This window comes from Phoenix dactylifera, chromosome 13 (genome assembly GCF_051530095.1).
Source record: "Phoenix dactylifera cultivar Ajwa chromosome 13, Ajwa_hap1_PhDact_Kaust_v1.1, whole genome shotgun sequence".
Taxonomy (NCBI): Eukaryota; Viridiplantae; Streptophyta; class Magnoliopsida; order Arecales; family Arecaceae; genus Phoenix; species Phoenix dactylifera.
The window spans coordinates 3001208-3009460 of NC_143202.1; positions in this window are offsets into that span (position 1 = coordinate 3001208).

Sequence of the window (8253 nt, forward strand, 5' to 3'; positions counted from 1 at the left end):
AATATGTCATGTTGTACTTAGTCTATAATAGTGAGGGGAAGAAAAATCAGGTATGGTGGGTGGGCCTAGGGTTGGCTCTTCAAGATTGGCTCAAGCCTTGGTAAAAATGTAAACCCAATGTTTTGACTGGATTGGACCTAAGCACAAGCATTGAGCCTTACGTCTATTATAGAGCCCAGCTCGAGCCCGACCCAGCCTGACCTAGTATCCAAATTAACATGGGTGCTTCATGTTACATCAGGGCGCACTGTAGGAACATCTAGCATTGCCGATGCTTTTTAATTTATTTGCTAACACAAAAAGCATTGCGTGAAAGATCTCCTATACTTTCTAAAGTGCCGCAAAAGCATCGGAAGTGTAGCCGTGGAAAAATAATTTTATGACGCTTTTGATTCACATCGTGAGTTATAAAGAATGATGCATTTAAGCATCGACAACATTTTTAAAAATCGTCGGCACTAAAGTGTCTTATATTAATGACACTTATTTAGTCCCTAATTAATGATGCAAATTAGTGTTGCTAATATTCAACTGATGACACTTATTTGCATCATTTGTTTATCTTTTAATGATGCTATAAAGCATTGCCATGTTTAAAATATGGCGACGCTTTATAGTGTCGTTAGTATAAACTATTTTTAAAAAAATATTTTAAAAAATAAAAAATTGTACACAAATATATACACCAAACACATGTATCATATATAAAAATAAAAAATATTTATATTGTCAAATATAATTATATTTATATTGTCAAACATGATTGAATGTCTATAACAACTCAAAATACTTCAGAAAATATAAAAATATACACATAAAACTTCTAAAAAAAGTCTAAGGGCTATTAGGGGTCTATGGTAGCATCATCATCATCTTTACGACTGTTGGAAGTATAACGAATCTATAAGAAAAAGATAAATACTTTAAAAGTTGAGAATACAAAAATCAGAAAGTATTATAAATCATTAAGCTCATACAAAAATATACATGATAATTATGTAAATATTCAAATATAAATAGTTATTTACTTGAGGAGGGACAAACCTCTACAACAAGGATACAATCTGATCAAACATAGCCTTCAAAGATTGTATCTCTGTTTGATAACTCTACCTATTCTCCTCCATCTCAGCCTGAATCAGCCTACGAACGTCTGCAGTGCTACTACTATATCTAGCATCCTGGGTATATCTACTCACTGCAGACAATTTTGTGGGGGTAACTCCAACACCATAATTTCTCACTCGACCATAACACTCCAGTCCCCTCAATTCGGTGAAGACTTGAGCTTTGATGTGATTGGTCTTTGTAGATGATGATGAGTCTCCAACACGCTCTACAATAAGAGATGTAGTCCTCTCTTATATTTTTTTTAAAAAAAACAATATATTAATGTTTGAAAAAATAAAACTATAAATTATTGCATAAATCGATTATCAATATATACGACTATCTCTCTTGACTCCTTCCAGCAAAGCTACCGCCTTGGTGGGCATAAGTCATCCTATAGAATTCCACCTCACCACACTCCCTCTTATGCTCTTTCATCTACAACAAAAAATATATATTATATGATACATCATCCATGGTACGTGATATATGACAAAAGATACATGATTCATGATACACATTATACGATACATGATTATATGATATATAGTTCAATATGGAGATTAAAGTTTCAATTTGAAGTAAAGAAGTTAAAGTTTTAATAAGACTCATAAGTATCATGATATATGGTGTAGGATACATGATACATAGTTTTATTAAAAAGCATAAGTATTTTAATATAAAATAAATAAATCTAATAAGGAGTTTAAAATATGCCAAAGAGTTTCAAAGAAACATATAAATTCATCTCTACACCTCATATAACTTTTGGAGCTTGGTGTGTGAGAAACTGCCTGAGATGCTCGTGCAGCTCTACCAATATCAAAATATGTCTACCAAAAAAGTAAACGATGTAATATATTCAATATGTATATTAGAAATCTATATTAATAATAAATAAAATATAAGGTATTGAGAAAGTATATATAACATGTCCTCTATTGAAAAACTAGTAGTAAATAAGCTTCCTCCACTTACGAGGGTATACATCAAGAGGACAATTACAAGCAACTTCCTCCTCCATCATACCCTTTTTCTTGTAGTCCATCTTCAACTTTCCTTTAAATTCTTTCTATTTGCAGTTGAGGGACTTCACACCCAGCTAGGGCTCTCTGGAGGTACTACAAACTTACTCTACACCAAAGTAAAGAATATTATAAATGTTAAATCAAATTATATAATTATGATAGTTAGCAAATTAACATACAATATCAAATTCAGTTCTTTACCTTTACAACTCATAGAAGCTCAACCTTATACGAAGGAAACATATTACTCTACTTAGCATAGTTGCGTAGACACAACTAACTTTTCCATACAACGGATCCTAGAAAACTAGCTAATATGCTTCGAGCCATCTTGATAGGCTACCCCATTTGGTTGCATCGGATGACGATCCTCTCACCCTTACGAAGCTGCCACACAATCCTTGCTCGAGTGGGTCCTTATCTCGTCCTCACTCTCCCTTGTCCATTTACAAAAAAACACATAAAAAAATATATTCAAAATGATTAAATATGCATTAAATATTTAAATTATAATAAAATATATAATATTTTAATTAAATTATTTTGGATTTACAAGTCATCCATAATAACCTCCTCGCCTAGGTAATCAATAGGAGGCTCGTGCTGTTGAGGCTTATCCAACTGTTGGAGCTTGTGGGGCAGCTAGAGCTCATGGGGCTGTTGGGGCTCGTAGGGTGGCTGGGGCCCATAGGGCTGCTGGGCTTGTCAGGACTGATTAGAAGATGATCCAACCTAAGAATGCTAAAACTCAACATCTCTAAATCGTTTCTCTCAACACATGATGTTACCTAGTATGCGTAAATAAAAATCAATATCATTTAAATAAAAATCAATACTAAATGAATTGCTAATAAGAAACAATATTTATTAACTGAACATGATAAAAGAAAATAATATTTCATACAATGTATACATCGTAAATATTTCTTACCAATAAGATCAAGCATTATTATTCTTTCCTTCAACATCCGTCCAAACCAATCTCGTTGTAGCACTTAGTTCATTAGTTGGCACAACATTATAAAATATACACTCAGTATAAGCCTCATCATCCTCATGTTCCAACCCTTTTTCTATATCATACGAGTCTCTAGGTTTAGTCTTAATGATAATAGCTTATTCTTTATCTTTTGAGTCTTGCACAAAAAATACTTTTCGAGCTTGAGATGAAAAAAAAAATGGGTCATCTTTTAATAACATACCAATATGCATCAACCTTAAAAAATTTGCAAGTATGAACCCATTTGCGTCTTGCTTGAAACCTCTAGGTGAGTTTATATCCACCCAATCACATCAAACAAAAACTATTTTAAAGTTTTCATAATAATCCAACTCATAAATATCTCTAAGGGGACCATAATAAGTTTTTTCGTCTGCTTCCACTATAACTCCACTATTTTGAATTTTTCTAAATTTTTCACACTCTTTAGTATGAAATTTAAAACTACTAATGATGAACCCATTATATCTGTTGACAATATTATTCGGACCTTGAGCAATGACTATTAATTCATCAGAATAATTTCTCTCCCTCATCGTTGGTACCTAAAAAAATATGTCACAACTAATGATTAATTATTCAATGTTAATGTCCACCAAAATTAGAAAAATAATAATCTATTATACATCTAACTATTTGAAGAGCTATAAAGGAAATAACTCAACCAACCATCGTCGCTCAATCCTTGGATTAGGACGAATGTCATGGTTGACTTGTTGCTGAGCAACCAAAAATTCTCTGCACAATTATATAATTGTTGGTTAAGAATATTATATATGATATGACATTAAATTAAATTATCTTATAACAATACTAACATGTGATACTCAGATATTTTGTCACTATGAAGTAAGATATAACGATATACTTGCGCCAACGATTTTTAGTAAAAAACAACACTTTCAACCTTTCCCAGAACTCTTCCATTAGATAAGAACTTGTAAACTTCTATATTCTCTACAATATCAAAATTCTTTTGAGGTCGATTGAAAGCAATCTCTACATTTTTAAGATATCTTGAACAAAATGTCAAATACTCCTTAGCAATATATTCTTCAGCAATTGAGCTCTCGGGATGGGCTAAATTACATATATAGTCTTTTAAGTGCACAAGATACCATCAAAAATTAAATTTTTTTTGAAATATCAACATTAGTATGATATTGCTGAAGCTAAAGATTTCTAAATTTTGACTATAAAGTTTAGCAAACTAACCTCTCAATAGGATACATCCATATGTAGTGAACCGATCCACCAAGTTTAGCTTCTGAAACTAAATGAATAAGTAGATGAACTATAATAGTGAAAAACCCAAGAGGAAAGATCTTTTTCATATGGCAAAGTGTAAGTGCAACATTAGACTCCAATTGATCAAGCTCTCAAGGATCAAAGACTTCAGAATATAATGCCTTATAAATTGATACAATTAGAAAACAATTGCAAGAACTTGTTTCGACATTGACAATCTTAAATCCAGTAGAAAAATATCTTGCATCAAAATGTGACCATCACGACTTTTAAGATTTGAAAATTTTCGTTCTTTAAGATTTACACATCGTGAAATATTCAATGCATATCTATCAGGAACCTTCCTATTTTTTTAAATTGTTAGAAAAAGATTTTTCTCTCGAGTAAACATTGTGTAATATATAGGAGGTATATTAATTTTATCATTAGCAAGCTCTTTCAGATGAAGCTCTTGTTTTATTCTCATATCTTTCAAATCAAGATGCGCTTTCAAGTTATTTTTAGTCTTCTCGTCAAGATTTAACAATGTTCCAATCAAATTATTACAAATATTCTTTTCTATGTGCATCACATCAAGATTATGTAGAAGAAAATTGCACTCCCAATAAGGTAAATCTGTCACGACCCCCGCTCCGTTCCCGGTGGGCTGCCGCGACGGTCCTAGGGTGCGGGTAGGCATAAGGCCACCAGCCACCACGTAGAACCCTACTACCTATCAACCATCAATAAATTCTGAAAATTTTGACATGATGCATGCACAAAGTGATCACCTTTCCTATGGTGACCTGTCAGGATTATCTCAATACATATAACACACTACCTGTCAGAGCAGTAATCACATAATCTGTCACATAATAAACCTGGACAATATATAGCAATACATTATCACAGGCACACAACTGATCTGCACACACATATATATATATACCTGCTTGCCAATCCATCCATGGTCAACCCATATCCACAATAGAATCTATGACTGTAACTATATACTATATACAACAGAAAGTTTATAATACACCAAAAGGGTATAAACCTCTATCTACATTATACTATACTATGGAGCGGCACAGCTAGCAGGCAATCTCTAACCCTGCTCCTCTCTATACAATACCTGCCCTGCAATCAAAAATACCAAACTGGGGAGTGAGTATATGAATACTCAGTGAGTGGAGTAGAGAGTATTATGCACATGAGACAGAATATAATTGTTACGGGGGAACTTAGCCGCCACGCCCCACGTGACCGGCACGCGCGCCCAGGAAGACTACGGCAGCCCCTTGATCCAGCAATCCGACCCCGAGTCGGACATCTTCGGCTCCGCAGCCCGACCCCGAGTCGGCAGCCCCTTGATCCAGCAATCCGACCCCGAGTCGGACATCTTCGGCTCCGCAGCCCGACCCCGAGTCGGCTGCCCCTTGATCCAGCAATCCGACCCCGAGTCGGACATCTTCGTCTCCGCAGCCCGACCCCGAGTCGGACATCTCTCGACAACGACAGGCTATTCCCCAGAGGCACGCCGCAGCCTCCTGCTCAACTACTCCCTGCAACGGTTGTATCTGGCGCTGCTCCACGATCCCCTGTAACAGCCGTACAAGGCGGAGCTCCACTACGCCCTGTCATGGCCGTACCCAGCGCTGCCCCACGACGCCCTGTAACGGCCATGTCAGTGGCAGCTCCATCGTGCTACACGATGACCAACCCCCCAGAAGGACCCCCCAGCCTGGTATATATGCGGCTGGGGGGAGAAGGGGGGGTAAGCAAGAACTTCCAGAGCATTCTCTTACTTGCTACTATTATCTCTCCTTCTCCTCCAATCTCCTCTGACTTGATCGTCGGAGGGCCCCCACTACCCCAGTGGTGGTGCGAGGCTTGCTTGCAGGTTTCCCGGTGGAAGGTGGAGCGCAATCAACACCAACCAAGGCAACTCAAACGGAACCCCGTTCACACCGCTGTGCCAATCGTTCTCGGTTTGGACCACCAGCAACAGTTGGCGCTAGAGGAAGGGCCCGAATCTCAGAGCGATCGTAATGGCACGGCGAGGTGGTCGTGGAGCTTCCAATGCCTCCGGTCGCGGGGCCTCTCGCGCCTCCGGCCGGGAGGCCGCTGCGTCTCCAACACATTCTCAACAACACTCCACCGCTCCACCTCTCATTCAGATGGTCGAAGCCGCTCAGTTCGACCAGTTAGCCCAGCAGGTTCGCACCCTCGCGGAGGCGGTGCAGAATCTGCAGGGTGTGATGTCCCGGGCGCCGCAGCGGGCTCAGGAGCCGCTGCTGCCTGAGCGCTCACCTGTCCTCCTCAACCCGCGCTCCTTCCTCTCCCATGGGGAGGAGCGCCGGCGCGAGGAAGATTCTCGAGCACGGTCCATTCTGCCGGGACCTTCCCATCGGAGCTGCGCGGGGTACGAGAGGCGGGCCCGGGTGCGTTCCCAGACCCCCCAGTCCTCAAGGAACCCGCGCTCCAGTCGGTCCCCCTCTCGGTGCTCCTTGTCTCCCACCCATCGGTCGCGCTCCCTGGACCGGCGGGTGGACGATCTCCACCGACAACTCCAGGTCCTGAAGGGCCACTCCAAAGATCCCTTCGCCGACTTGGAGATCTCCTCCCAGCCGGCGCTGGCCTCGAGGATCCTGCGGACCCCGAATCCGCCGGGGTTCAAGATGCCGGCGATCGAGCCCTATGACGGGGCAGCGGACCCGCGGGATCACGTCGAGAGTTTCAGGACCCTTATGCTCCTCCACGGAGCATCAGATCCTCTCCTCTGCAAGGCTTTCCCAGCAACCCTCCGTGGCCCGGCAAGGGCGTGGTTTGCCGGCCTGGAGGCTAACTCAATCCAGTCCTTCGACCAGTTCACTCGCCTCTTCATCACCCATTTCGCCGTCAGTAGCCGGCGGCGACTGGTCTCCGACTCCCTCTTTGATGTCCGGCAAAACGAGGGAGAAAGCTTGCGGGATTATCTTACCCGCTTCAACAAGGCTACGCTGAAAGTCCGGAACCTGAGCCAGGAGGTGGCTCTTTCAGCCCTGAAGCGTGGCTTCCGAAAGGGCAGACTCACCTTCCCCCTGGACAAACGCCTGCCGCGGAGCTTTCCGGAGCTGTTGTCCCGGGCGAACCAGTATGCGGACGCCGAGGAGGCGGCCGCCCACCGGAGCAAGGAGGCCGCCGAGATCCCTCCAAAGCTCGGGAAGAAAAGGCGAAAAGAGGCACGCCAGAGGAGGAGCCCGACGCCTCAACGTCGGCGCAGAAGCCTGTCGCCGGTGAGGAACCACGGCGCCCTACGCCCTCGTTCTCCGCCCCGACGTTTCAACCGGTACTCTCCTCTCCTGACTCCCCGGGCCCAGATCCTCATGGAAATCAAGGGGCGGGAGGACCTCCCGGTCCCGAGACAGATGAAGAAGATTCCTGGGAGGAGGCCCTCTCGGGCGTACTGTGAGTACCACCGGGACCACGGCCACGACACCGAAGACTGCTTCCAGCTTCGGGACGAGATCGAGGCTCTCATCCGCCGAGGGCGTCTCGGTCGATATGTGAACGACCGACGTCCCCCCGCAGACCCGCGTCCGGCCGACCCGGCCCCTCAGGAGCCTCGGGAGCAGAATCGACCCGTCGCGGGCGTGATCCACACTATCACTGGGGGCTGCCCCCGGCCCGAGAGGAACGCAGGGTGGCCCGATATTACAACTCCAAGGTCCGACCGAAGCTTTTCAGAATCGGAGATCTGGTGCTAAGGCGAGCTAAAGCATCTCAACCTGCGGAAGGTGGGAAGCTAGCGCCAAATTGGGAAGGCCCGTATAGGGTTCGCTGGGTAAACCGACCTGGCTCCTACCAGTTGGAGGCCCTAGATGGTCGAGAAATTCCAAGGAGCTG